This window comes from Aphelocoma coerulescens, chromosome 5, assembly GCF_041296385.1.
Source record: "Aphelocoma coerulescens isolate FSJ_1873_10779 chromosome 5, UR_Acoe_1.0, whole genome shotgun sequence".
NCBI classification, from domain to species: Eukaryota; Metazoa; Chordata; class Aves; order Passeriformes; family Corvidae; genus Aphelocoma; species Aphelocoma coerulescens.
Window position 1 is genome coordinate 26382951 of NC_091019.1, and position 14282 is coordinate 26397232.

Genomic DNA, 14282 nt, shown 5'->3' on the forward strand with positions numbered 1-14282 from the left:
TGACCAAGAGGTATCTTGTTAGGAGAGAGTAAGGTGGCCACTGTACACCTGTCTCAGTACAAAAGCCAAACTGGTTTTTGCTGCTCCCTGGGAATGAGGACTGGGACCTTGAGCTGCATGGGTTTGCTGGTCCTCCTCGTGCCAGGACAGCAGAATACATGAAAGTGAGAAATGTTGCTCCTCAGAAGGGTGAGAGACTTCTTGATCTGCTTTCATTTTAGGATTGGCTTGATGGGTTTGGGTTTAGTACCTTTGAAATGAGGATTTACACAGGATCACGTTGTTGTTACTGTTAGACTGCCTTATCACTTTTATTTTTATTTGCGTTCTACCAGTAGAGGCAGGATCCCATTGGGCTAATTATGCCACGTGCCGAGAACAAAGAGCTGGTGGTTCGAGCTTGCTGCCTGCTGCGCAGAGTGGATACACTACACAAAACAGAGAAGCCCATGGAAACAATGCAGTGGCAGTGGTCAGCAGAGCAAACAGCAGCCACAGCATGCAAACACCTCATCATCTTCACAGTGCTGAAGGCACTGGGGCAAACACGAGCTTAACGGGGTTTGGAGGGGGAACAATGTGCGGCCCGGGTGATGTTTACAGGATTCACTCGGGCAACGAAATTGCCCATTGGAAAAATCTTTCGGTGGGTCATCAGGCTTGTTTTCACTGGGCCTGGAGCCACAGCATGGGTCTCGCAGGACCGGACAAGCTGCGAGCGGCCTTAAACGTTTAAGGGGTGTCAGTGTGTGTGTGCGCGCTCGTTGCACCTACTTGACGGGCCAGACAGGGCGCTCACGGGAGCGGACGGGCTCACGGCAAGTGCAGCGAGCAGGGCAAAGGGCCCCACACACTGCCTGGCCACCTGCCCGAGCGGAGCGGGGAGATTTGGTCTCAGGTGGAGAGGAAGAGGCAGCGGCCGAGGCCTCGCAGGTGGGCAATGGAAAACGCGTGACTCGGTTCGAGGAGCGGGCAGTGCCGGGCTCTGCGCGGAGCCCCGATGGCCGCAGGAGCCCACGGCCCGGAGCACGGCGGGGCCCCGGGCGAGCACAGCCCTGCGCAGGGCCCGGCGGGGGCCGGGCGGGGTCGGGGCCGGCGGCCCGCCCCGGGGCCGGCTCAGCCCAGGCACCGGCTCCGCCCCGGGGGCCACATCGGCGGAGGGGCAGTGCTCCGCTGAGCTCAGCCGTGCCCAGCCCGCCGAGTAGAGCAGGTAGGTGCTGCGGCCGCCCGCCCCAGAGAGGCCGGGGAGCGGGGCGGCACGAGAGGGGGAGGCGCGGGCCAGGACTGCCTCCACCGCGCCCGGACACCCCGCTCCTCTCGACCCGGGGGTCTCGGCGTGGCGGGACGGGGGCCGTGCTCGGCGGGGACTTCCCGGGGGTTTTCTGCGGGGCTTTCTGGTGGCCGGGGCGGGAGCCCCCGGTGCGGTTCGGCAGCCCCCGGCGGGGGCCGGCAGCCCCGGGGAGCCCCCGCGCCCCTCCTGGCGGGGGTGCGTGCGGGGCCGGGGCAGCCTCTCGGGGCGCCAGTCCCCGCTGCTGGACGTTCTCAGGCGCGCCCCTCCACACTCGGGTCGGGGGCTGAGCTGTGGTCCCTGGCGTAGCTGGTGTGTGGCCTGAGAGACACCGTGGCCAGGTGCAGCGGGTCCTGCGGGCCCGGCGGGTTGCTGTTGTGCGGGAATATCGGCCGGGTGCCTCTGCTGCCTGCTGATGAGACTGGGCATACGGCTGGCTTCAGTCGGCTCTGTCTTGATTGATTTCCAGGATGTGGATTAGATGATTTTGTAGCGATCTTACTCTATTACCACTACAGAAATCTAGTGCTGGCCCAGCATGCCCTGTCCCTTTTGCCCTCTTTTAAGAGCCCTGTGAGCAGTTCAGAGTAGTGCCTGCAGTTCAGCAGCTGGGTAGATGTTGGCTGCGAATTGCATTTGCAATGTGACTGGTAACAAATCTGTTGATAAGGGGCATAAGGGGATGGCGTCTTGTTACGCTCCAGGCGTGCTGATTCTGCCCCGGAGCATTAAAGCTCTGCTGTGTGCGCTTTAATGTAAAATGGAGTGTTTGGTACAAAAAAACAAACCAAAACCCCAAACCAAATCATCCTGAAATCTAAACATTGGCTTCAGTAAACTGTAAAGCTAGTTTAGGATAAAGTGTTCCTATGTCTTGGACGAGCTCTAGCATATTGTGTATAAGCTGAGAGCTTGAAACTTTACTAGCTGTGAGAGGGAGGGGCAGTGTTCTATTGCAGTGCTCTCAGAGGTAGTGGCTGGGGAGAAGAGCTGCTCTTGGAGGTGTTTGAGCTGCTATTGACGGTAGAGGTTCACAGGGATGTAACATATCCCACCACTTTTGAGGCCTCTGGATAGTTAGCTTCTGACAACAACCTTGTGCTTCTGTGCGAGCAAGGGCGAACAGCTGGAGAGTGCTGTCTTGAAATCTGCCACCAGTGATACTTCCTCTCCATGTTTTTCCTTTTTTTTTTTTTTTTACTTTCTCAGACATCTTGGGCTTGAGAAAAATCCCCTTCAAAGCCTGAGATGTGAACCTGCTGCTGTGAAGCTTGCTTGCTGCATGAGAACTGTCAAGCAGAAACCTGTGGCTAGTATCATTTTGATGGACCACAAGGTCAAAGTGTAGAAACGCTACTCTGAAAATCTAGATGGAAGTGTCTAGTGAGAGGAGCAGTCTCGGTAGTGTGCTGCTGTATGGTGATGTCAAGCATATGACAGACTGTAAAAATGAGAAATTACTCAGCTCTTACTAAATAGTTCATGAGCACTAAGTGGGAAGAAAGTGTTAATGAGGCAGAAGGGCACAGGGTGGTACAGTCAGTGACCTGTTCTGCAGTGTCCCAGCATGGGCAGTGGAAGACCCACAGTGTTCCATAGCAGAACCTCTTGCAACAGTGAGGTGGTTTTTAACATTTACACTTGGTTTTGGTCCTTTGGCTGGAGCAGGAACTCCTACAGCTGCAGTTGTGCTTTAAAAAGAAAAAAAAGAAAAGAAAATCCATGGGTGCTTGCTCATGTTTGGCTGCCCACACAGGTAAAAAGAACCTTTGCTAACTGCTCTGCAAACCTATGTGTGGATTTGGAGCGGCTCAGAGAAGAAAGTAGCCTCTCCTCGCTCCTAGCATTGTGTTATTTAACACCCCTTTCATAGAAGGATCTTGCTGCCAACATATCTTCACTTGGTGTAGCCTCTTCGGACCTGAACCCCTCTAAGCCTGTGTTTCTCCATCCTTGCCAAGGGCTCTGGGGATCACTGAGATGACATTCTCATCCCTGTGCTGCAGGGTGGGTGAAGTCTTGCAGTGTTTGTTCAGCTTCTTACCTGCGTGTGACAGAAATAGAGCAAGACACAAGCCGAGTGCCTGGAGAGAGCCCTTCCTGTGGGCAATCTCTGTCCTGCTGCATGGAAGCTCCTCCCTTAAGAGGATTTAGAGGCTTTAATGATGTGGCTCATCTGGACTCTCTTCATCACTGTTATTGTCTCTATTTTAGTTCTCGGGTGACAGGCAGGTGTAGTGTGACCTACAACTGTAAGCTGGTGCAGGAAATGCTCTAATGAGGCCTTCCCACAGCTCCATGGGGGTTTTCTTGTCCCTGATACTCAAACCACTCTGCGTCAAGCTCTGCGAAGTGCAAGGGGGAGTTTCACATGAAATTTCTCATCTGACTGTAACCAAGGAAAGGTTTTATCACTCCTGTTGCTCCGTGTCCTGGTTTCACAGCTGTAAGGCAGGATGGGTCCATCCAGGACTGCAGGTGTTCGTCCAGTAGATATTTAAGTCAGAGAGATGCAAGTGGGAGTTTTGCAGACCTCTGGTAACCACAGGCCCCAGGGCACTTTTCAACTCAAACCATGGCTGTGGTTCTTGGTGCCTGCTGGCGTTGTTACAGCGGGAAGCACACAGCGCAGGCAAAAGGCATTGCCACAAAGACCTTTGGGCACTGATGGGATAGGGTCTGTTATGGGAATGCCAGGGTGATGCTGGGAATTGGATCATGCCCCATACTATCTGAAGCAGTAATTATTGCTCCACTCTAATGGTGCCTATGGCATGGCAGCCACTTTCTTCCTGGTCTCGTTGGCTGGTGAGTGGGAGGTGCTAGAGGGGGTGCATCTGTCGGGGGTCAGGCTCTGAGTAACTTGGAAGGCTGGAGGAGGTAGCAATGTTTCCAGTGGGCCTGTGGAACAAGGGATGATCAGAGCCTCAGTTCTTGCACTCACTTCTCAGTTTCCTCTGTGGAAAAACTTACATGCACCAAAACTAACTTATTACTGTCAGGAATTATGGCATTCACCCTAGAGTGCCTTAACTTCATCTCTCTAAAATAGGAGCATGACGTCTGTATCCCCTTCTTCTCCTTCCCTGCCTTCCTTTGTCCCTGAACATGGATCATGCCATCCAGAGATCTGGAGTCCTTTTGTGCAGCAAAAAGGGGTAGCTGCGCCCAGTAGCCTGCCTCCCCACCATGTGGTTGTCAGCTTCAATGGGCAAAGAAATAAACTCTCTACTTGCACTAATGCATCTGTTGGCGGAATGTGGGATCGGAGCTTTCTACAGGCTACTGATTAATGACATTCGTGTGAAGGGATGGCTGAGTGAGCCACCTTTCCTTTAGCAACTGTGTAATGAGATGCAATCCTTATCTAACCACCTCTGTCTCTTTTTGGCTCTTCTCTATTCTTGGAGGGAATGAAGTAGACGAAAGGCTAAAAATTACAGGCTCTCTTGGCATGGTAAAAGGAATAATACAGGAGGCACAGTCGGGGCCAGCAGTTCCTTGACGGCTGGTTGGCTGTGTCAGAGCCTGTTTGCTGAAAGCTTTCTGGGCTATCAGGGCTTTGGAAACACTGAAGCAGTTAATGACTGACTTCAGTTTAGATGGGGTGATAAGTGAAGCAAAGGAACTGCGTAGTGGAGATTGCTTAAATCACTCCTTGTGTGCACTGACAGATTCAGAGCTAGCTAATTTTCTGGAAGGAAGATGAGGTGTTACTGTGGGCAGCTCTTCGAAAAGGACTGCCTAGTAGATCAGAGCAGGAAAAGGGAACAAAACAGTAGCCTGTGGGGATGGAAACAGGGATTGGAGACTGCCGACTCTGAACCCAAGCGTGTGTCCTTTTGAACACCGAAGAGCCAGGGAAGTTGGATGGTTTGTGGCTCATCCAAAGTAAATACAGGGGAGAAAGGGAAGGAGACTAAGCTGGGGACAGGCTTTGTCCTGTGGGAAGAGGTGCGTGCACAGGCTGTCTGGCTGACTGCTCTAGTTCTTTGTCTCCTTGATGGAGCTTCAGAACTGGGACACCACCGTTTAAAAGCGAGTCAAACCAAAAGTCCAGTGCATGTACTTAATTTCTGAAAGTTGCTGGTATGGTAAGTGCCCTGTTTGTCTTTAAGGAGCTCAGGAGCTGAGAAGGACCAGAGGAAGAGCCTTGCACATAAGGGAAGTACTGGTGGAATTTGTTAAGGATGCTGCTGGGCTGATGATTTTAGTTTCTTTACAGCACAGCCTTGAGACAGGTGCATTGTGAAAGCGCTTTACCCTTTACTACAAAATTGTTACTGAGCTGTAAGGAGATTGCTGATCTCTCCCAGTATGATGATAATCCCATGGCCATGTGTACTGGAGAAATGCTGATCTGGGACAAACTGTATACATTAGGATATCCAGCAGCCTGAAGATTTGAAGTTACATAATGGGGAGTTCCCTTTGTAGGCAAAACAAGTCTGCTTTAGTCTCTCATACGCAAGCAAAAGAATGGATGACCTGTCAGAGCTGCAGCCATGCACCTTAAGCTGATCTGATCTTCCCACAGCTGGAGTTGGGAACTGCCCTTGGTCCCTCCTGCTCCCCAGCCATTGCCATGGAGGTAGTTTGGGAAAGGGGAAGGAAAGAAATTAGAGGGGTTTGCATAGCAGGGACTGAGCATGCTGTAAAGTAGCTTTACCTGTTGGGAATGAAGGAGGCTGTTTCCCAGAGTTGTTCTGGAAAAGGTGTTATGGTCATGGGATCTAACCGTATTCTTCTCCAGCACCTTACTTTAGTCACTGCCTCTGTGATCTGTGAGGTTTCTGTGCCATCACCAGGATGGGTTCAGGGGGCTACACAGGAATTTGATGCCCTTAGCTCCTGCCTCTACAGGAGAGGCATCATGTGGCACCTTGTCTGTCTAGTTTTAAAAGCAGCCTGCTCCAGGATGTTGTTTTTGCTTGGGCTGGTGTACCAGACTGGCACAGGTTCAACTGAGCTGCCTCTGGGGTTTTGTGCATTGGGTTGCTGTGGGACTGTGACCTAAGCTGTGTTAGTGCAGGGCATCTGGAACACCATGGAAGGCAGGTGTGGAAAGGGCATCCTGGCACTTGACTAGGACTTCAAGGGCTGCTGCTGTCATCCCTTAATATAAGAATAGACAAATCCTAAATGCCCAGAGCTGGTATGTTTCCTGTGATGGATGGTTAGCAGTTTTGTTGGGAATCAGTTGTGAAGTCTAAATTAACTAGATTATCTCTAGTACTACACAAAATGCCTCAGTGCTCTAGTTAAGACCTTTCCAGGGAAGTTTCTATACCTTTTGTGGCATTTCAGTTTCTAAGTGTTCTAGTAATAGAGGAAAAAATACTTGTGTTGGGAGTGTCTTATTCCCTTCCTACATCATTTTTTTCTGATTTCTCATTGGTCCTGCAAATGGCTTACTTAACATTACTCAGAATATGTGTGGAAAGAAATTGAAAGAAGTTCTGTATTCAGTGGTGGCAGTATCAATGGGTTTTTTGGACTTTGGTCTCCAGAGATAACATGCCTGCTTTCAAAAGTCACCATGCACACTGCTCTGCTCCTCTCCTCTTGGCTTGTAATCAATTAATTTGCAGAGTACTCTTTGCAGAAAAAGGTGCTGTTCTGGCTGTTGTGGTGATAGGACACCATGTCTGGGGCTGATGCCTTAGGTTTTAACTTTTATATTTTTCAAATCCTGTACTGTTTAGTGTGTAACTCTGAAGTTTCTTGTAGCCTGTTAATTTCTGCTCTCTTATGCTAGGTAAACATAACAAAGCCTCTCCGGGCCTGCTCTTCAAGGACACCCAGACCATCCTAGGCCCAAAAAGTATAAACCAAAGAGCCTCTAAGGCAGGGCAAGTGGAGGGGAAATTACATCATTCAACTGAAGCTTTAATTGGAGAATTTACCCTGATATGCAAATAAACCAAACCTATAAAAGTGTGAAGAACTCATGACCTGTTGTCCATCTTGGCAATAGCCTCTGGCTCCCCAGGGCGTACCTTTGAAGGTCTTTCAAATAAATACCTACTTTTATTCTCTTACTCCTGTCTAGTCTCTGTTTCTAGGAGCTGCATTGGTTCTGGGGCTTCTTTCATGCAGTGGTGTGGCACAAAGCATCCTCTTGCCTGCCATGGAACTGGTCATGTGTCTGTCGTGGGTGTCATTGTGGATTGAAGTTGCTGGTGATGAGTCAGTCTTGAGTGGTTTTGCTGGAATGTCCTCAACTTCCCAGTGTGTTTCCTTGGTCTCTCGTCCCCTCGCTCCCTTTCTTCTGTGTCATGGAGCTACACTCCCTGTAAAACACAGAAGCAGAGTGGGATTTGGATTAAGGAGACAGACTGCTGCTGACCTGCAGGTTGCTTTGAATTTTGCTCTGACGAAACTGATACGGGAACTATTCTGCAGCATCTGTGCTGCATGCTTGAAGAAACTGGGGCTTAAAAGGCAGGCAGGAGTTCTAATTATGCTCACCTCTGAAGTCTTCCAGGGGAGAGAGGAACCCGAACCAGACAAAACTCCAGCTGCCTAAATGTACTTTCCCAACAGCCTAAGAAGCTGCTGGACTCTTCTTTGCATTCAGGTCCCTTTCTAATGCAGGCTTGAAGATATACACATGGAATAACTAAAGAGCGCTCTGAATTGTGCAGTAAATCTGCCAATTCCCGAAGGAAGCTCTTTTAATTAGAGAAGACTTCTGCTCAGCAGCTGCTGTGTGGGACAGTGCTAGACCACTGCTGTGTGGAGAAGCCCTGGTGAGCCGTGTGAAACAAGGTAAAGGCACAGCCCTTCCCTGGCTCCTAAGGGGTCTGTTGCACTTGTGTGGGGAGAGTGCATAGGAGTGGGGGAAGAGGCTGCAAGTACAACAGAAGTTCCTGCAGGCTGGTGGAGTTCTGTGTGATAGACCAGCCTTGCAAGCGAGCCCCAGCCCCTCCGTGGGACTTGCTGCAGGGGTGGCTGCTCCCCGTGCGCAGAGCTCAGCAGCTCCTTTGCACCAGAGCCTCCAAGGGTGAGAACACCTTGTGCAAGTGCAGCTAAAATGGGGGTGGTCCTGGCTGCTCCTGAGGGCTTAGAGGTGATGCCCACAGCTGCTGGTGCTTCTCCTGCCTGGTGTGAGAAGACCTGAAATGTCAGAGTTTCCTCTCACCTTTGCTCCCTGGGGGAGGTGTTGTGACTCATGGCTTCCTGGAATGAAACTGAGGTGACAAAAATGCAGTTGCCAAAACTTCACGGGAATTTTTTAATGTCAAAAACTGCATCAAACTGGCTGCTGCCTTGGCAGAAGCGGCTATTTCAAGGAAGGGCTATTTTGAGGAATAGCAAGCTGCTTTAATTCCTGAGTCCAAGACCTCAAAGGCTTCTTTGATTTGGTGCTGTAGTCCTGCTGGTGGCCTCAGAGCCTGAGTGTTTCTGCATTCATTATCAGTCTGTCGAGTTGCAGCTTTGGAGGCTGTTGTGGCAGTGATTTAGACTCGATCCTGTAGTAAAACACTAGGTTCCTGCTCTGTGTAGCTTCAGGCAGATAGGAAACGTCTTCCTATCCCAGCTGTCAGCTACCAGCAAGACCCACTGGCGTGTATACAAGTAGATGGCCGTGCACCCGATGCTGTCCCACGGGAACCTAAACAGTTGCTCCTTGTTTGCCCAGAAGAGAGACAGCCTTCGCCACAGGGTGTTTGCTGTCAGGAAGAGCAGCCTGTGCAGCCGTGTGTGAGCTGAGCCAGGTCAGCAGCTGTGTTACTGTCTGATGGTTATTCCCGTACCCAGGATCTCAGTGGAGAGCCCTGGTGACCTGTGATGGGTGGTTCTCCTGCTGGCAGCCTCCTGTCAGAGGAGGAGCAGGCAGTGGGGCTTTGCTGGGCTGGGTTTCAAGCTGCTGCACTAGTGAGAGGTGGGCGTGCATCCTGGGGGCACAGGGAGCATGTGTCACAGCCATAACCTGCCCAGGTAACATGCGTGAGACCCCTTGCTATAGTTTTAGGCGATTGGTAAGTTTGGCTTGATTAAAAATTGTGGAACTGATGTGAAGTGGACTGTGGGGGGAAAGACAACACAGTGGGACAGAGGAAAGTAAGAAAAATTGTGTCTGCAATCCTATTAAAAAGTAGTTTTAGCCTCAATCACGATTTACTGATTAAAGATGAAACAGACAGCTTTTATTTTTTCCCCTCTGAACTCGGAGCATTTATGTTTGCACTGAGGCTCATTGGACTATTAGTACATTAGTTATTCTGGGTTCTTTCTTATTTTAAAATAAATACCTCTGAACTACTCTTTTCCATCTTATTCTTCTAGCATTCCTCCATTAAATAGTCTCCTGAAATATTTGTGCTCTAAATATAGAAAAGGAGACCTTTTCAGGAAAGTAGAAAAGCCCACCCAGCCTCTCTTGGTTCAGGTTCAGCTGAACCCGTTTTCCAGACCACTGTGCATAGGTCTGCAGACTCCAAGGAGGCCCCTCTTTTTCCCAAAACAGACCCAGCTTTTCAAAGTCTTGCTGTCTACTTTAACTGCCAAGTTCCTAGGGAACCTATCCCACATGTCTGTTCTTCTTGGCTTGAAACAGTTCTGTCCAGAACCTACATATGTATTGCTTTGAAGGACTGATTGATTATTTTCTTTTTTGGGGATGGTGTTGGAGGAGTCATCTTAACTGCAGGTGGCAGGCCTATCATTGATTAGTGTTCTTGTATTGCTCCAATTAACTCTGCTGGGGTTGCCTGCATGGTAAGGTAACAATCATCAGGGTAGCAAAACACCTCTGTATTGCAGCCTGCCTTGGAGTTCAGGGCCATCTTCACAGAAGGGCTAGCAAAAGTTTTGGGGTATCTCTTCCAGCTGGCTAAGTGTTTTTTAGAGGACCCCTTTGTTTTCCAGCCTTGTCTGCTGAGATTTCTTACTGTGGCATTTCACTTCCTAAAATGCTTAGACTGGGAGCAAAGCAGCTTCGCTGCAGCTTCTGGAACAGCTCGTGCTGTGTTATGCTTTCTCCTCACAGTGCTGCCCTTTACTGCTGTACAGTGTAGCTTTCTTTTCCACTTTCTATCTCCTGTAGGATGAGCTTGGCATGAGGAGAGTGTTCTGTAAAGGTGAAAGGAAAAAGTGCAAGACAATGCTGCCGTACATCTTGGAGACTGTACAGCAGCCCCTGTGGGGACTGTCTGTTCCAGAGCAAGGTTTGAAATAGGTTCTGAGTTGCATCCTCACGGTGATCAGGCCAGCAAGGGGTTTGGCTGTTGTGGCCAGGTGCTGCCAGTTACAAATGTGAAACTATTTGTATGATTTACCGTGATGTTGGAGAGGGAAAATGTGGTTGAGGTGAATGTTTTTGAATAGCAGGAAATGACTCAAAATATCTATGGTTTAAAGTTCTGTACTTCGGGACTTTTCTTGCCCTCCTGCCCTCTGTATGTCATCATTTTGGAAACAAGGTCTGCTTGAGACAGAATCCCTTCCTCAGGAGCTTTTTATAGTTCTGGCTTTCTCTTTTAATTCGTACCCTTTGGTAGTGTCAAGTGGCATCTGTGGCATGAAACTCAGGATGTTGTGAAATGTTCATCCTCTGACTGTCTGTGACAATGCTCCTCTCAGCAGGCAGGCAGACTGTGCTCCAGCAGGGCACAAGGTCTGGTGTGACCCTGGGATGGTCTGGTGGAAGTACAGCTTCTTCTAGGACAGAGGCTGGGTCCGGGAGTAACCTTTTGTGGCTGTGTCACTGCTGCCACAGCATGTGTGATTCTGTACCACTGAGTTTGGAGACCCCAGGCTCATCTAGCCCGGTCTGTAACAAATGGTTTGGCTGAGTTGCCTCCCTTGTCCTCCCTGGTGTGCAGATCTGGGAGAGATCACAAGATACTTTGTGTGAGAATCTAGCAGGAATCCTGTACTTCTGATTCCTGTACGGTCAGCCTGCAGTGGGGGCCTTCAGATTGGAGGTGCATGGTGATGGTAGGGCAGACTTTGCCAAAGAGGGGAGATTGTTACAGCTGCTGATCTGTCCTATTGTGCTCCAGAGTCACAGGTAGCAGTGCCAACATACTAGCAGGGGCACAGGAGTGGTTCAGGTAACTACGTATTAGCAAATGATCTATTTGGCAAAACCCAAGTTTCCTAAGATTACAAATAGTAGAGGGACTGTTTCTGGTAACATGCCAAAAGATTAATCCCCTTGTGGCCTGAGGCACTTTCCTGTGCCAGTAGGACTTCTTTTCACTTTCCAGTCATGATGGATTTGCAGTACTCTTCCAGCTCTACTTGATCTGTGGGCTAAAGGGTTAAAGCCTCTGCTTCTTGAGATCAGTGCCTTGCTATCAGCAAAGGATCTGATATAAAGCATGTGGTATGATTAAAGTAGACTACTAACCTGTCTCTTCTGTTGTTCAAGGAATATTACTTAATTCTAAAGCTTCACAGTCATTTGCAATAACAAGCCAGAGGCTTCTTCTGTTTGCTTTGTGGTGGGTTTTGGCTTTTTGGTTTGTTTTGGCTTTTTTTCCTTTCTGCCACTTGAGATCATGTGAATGTACTCTAGGGGGAGAGGTCTTGGAGAGAGGTCTTAAGGTGAATCCTGGTGCCAGAAGACACTTGCATTCTCCAGTAGACTGGTCTGTCAGCTGCAAGGGACTTCATTGCTGTGATGAGTTGGCTAGTTTGGCAGGGTGTCTCCAGAGGGTTGATCTGAGAAGGACAAGGGAGTGCTCATTGCCCTATGCCCTTCTGAAGAGGCAGTCTCTGGTGCTTTGACTTCTAGAAGTGTCTGGCTTCAGCTATGAAATGTACTCCAGGAGAACCTGCAATTACTGGGAATGGTGCTGGGTAAGCTCAGCTTCCCTCCCATGCTGGGTGCTGGTGCCCAGGCTCTGCTCAGCCCCATCCACCTGTCTTTGGAGGCATGTAGTCTGAAGTCTCAATAAGCAGAGGGGAGGTAGAGAGAGAGGTTGTTTGTTTAAGGGCTGTGCAAGTTGCTAAGCTGGGGAAAACTTCCTGCCCTTGAAGTAAAACTACTTTCTCTGCTAATTCCTGAAAATAATCAAGAGAATAGGAAACCTCATTTCCCAGGTCAAGCAGATACTGTAACTTCTCAGAAACATGTTTGTCATGGGCGTGCTGAATCTTATCACCCTGTAGTTATTTGCCCTAGTGTCTGAGAAAATGGAAGTAACTGAAAACCAGTTTGTTTGGAAAGGGAACTTCACAGTAAAAAGTCCTCGACCTTGACCTCTTGCATTTTATGGGAGGAGGAGGCAGAAAAGATAAAAATCAGTTATACTACCTGGCTCCTACCTAAGTCTCACAGTCTGTGCTGCTGTCTCATAAAATAGAAAAAAAGGCTTTCTTCCTGAGTGGATTGTGGTAGCTTTTGGGTGCTCTGGCAGGAGGGGAAAGCTGCTGGGTCTGGGGAAGGTATCTCCAAGCCAAGTGGCATTGGGAGGGATATTGAGCAACTCCTTGGAGGAGATTCGTTGACCTCCAAGGCATTGCTTGCATGAGAAGGGAGGCAGAGGAGCCTGTCCTGTGCATGTACTTGCACCTGTTATTTGCAGGCTGATGACTGGCATGGAGAAACACTTTGAAGCATCCCCTGTGCTGCAGAACCATGCTGGGGAGAAGCTTACCTGAGCACAAGCAGAGTGCTGCTTTTCTGTGCTGGTCACCCTGCTGCAGTTCAGAGTGCAGGTCCTGCTCACAGGTTTTGCTCCTCTGTGGGGAGGTGTGGGGCAGGCCAGAGTGGGGGACTGCTTTTGACACACTGGTGCCACTGACAGGTGTGGGAGCTGGTGGGCACATCCATTTCAGAGGTTAAGTTTGCAGCCTGATAGCTCCAAGTGTAGAAAACAAAGCTGAGCTGGTCTTGTTGTTGAAGCTGTTAAAGAGCCAATGTAGTCAAGTGACAGAGTTGCCCAACCAGTTTTGTGAAAACTCTGCATTTTTACTGCATTGTACGCTGGCTTTAGTTAGTGTGGAGACCTCTTTCTGGACCTGACCTGCAGAGCTTGTTGCACAACTAACATTCTAATACGTGGTAATTTAAAAGAGAAAGTCCACTAAACTGTACTTTTGGCTATTTCTCCTGTCTGCTATTTTTGGTAAGTTGATTAATTTCCTTTTTTTTTTTTGGGGGGGGGGGAGAGGAGAATCAAATGACTACTGGGACAGTTTGTGGGGTTTTGGGTTGGTTTTTTCCTCCCATTTTTTTGGCAGAGTTGTATCTCTGGTCTTGATGCATGGAAAGTTTTGCTTAAATCGGAGAAATGCTGTCCTGCAAATACTGTCATGCTATGCAAGCATGAGTATGTAGAAAATAGCAAAGAACTTTCTCAATTTGCCAGTTGTAGGGACTGAAGACCTACTTAAATGCTGGCTTTCAAACTGAAGTGTGAAGGCCAGATGTTCTCAAAACCTATTGCACTGCTTGTAAATACAGAGATGAAAACAGACGCTTCTAAAACCTCTGCTGCTCTTTGATACTGAGCTGTGAACTTGGTTTCCTTTTAGCGATATGATAGTGGTTTATAAATATCTGATCACTTCCTGTCGAGCATCAAAAGTACATTTCTAAAATACGCATTTCCTTTTTACAAGATGCACGACATGTGCTTGCTGTGATAAAACATACTGAAAAATCTGAGCCGTTGTAGGTAGTCCTACGGTGCATTCTAATCCAGGATCTTGCTGGAGGACGCAGTTGCTAGTCAGATAATTCACACAACAGTATATTGACTACAGAAGTCAGACAGAAAAGCTGAATGTCTCACCAGGAGCAAGTGTGAACTGATGAGTTTCCTCAGAAACTGTTCTGAGAAATCTGTTCTTTCCAGGGTATTTCTGCAGTACTTGCAGCCAGCTGTTGCCTTGCTCTAGTCTGCTCTCTTTGCCCCAGGAATAGAAAATGCGAAGGGACTGCATGCACGTTTGAGTCTCTGTCCTGCAGATGTCTTGCAGATGCTGTTTGGGTCTCACTGTACATGTCTGTGCTGGTAGTTCAAAGTTTGCTGAC

At 49.0% G+C, this 14282-nt stretch overlaps 1 protein-coding gene across 2 annotated transcripts in view; it reads left to right on the top strand.

Annotated features, from left to right (window-relative positions):
* The first annotated feature begins 1124 nt into the window (after nt 1-1124).
* Nucleotides 1125-14282, top strand: part of CD82 (CD82 molecule) — a 39277-nt gene continuing 26119 nt past the window's right edge. The window contains exon 1 of one of the 2 annotated variants that reach the window (XM_069017180.1): nt 1125-1210. The gene's annotated coding sequence lies outside the window, so the exon portion shown is untranslated. Of the gene's footprint in view, nt 1211-13230; nt 13372-14282 lie in introns of those variants that run through there. The other variant, XM_069017182.1, reaches the window with a different exon arrangement.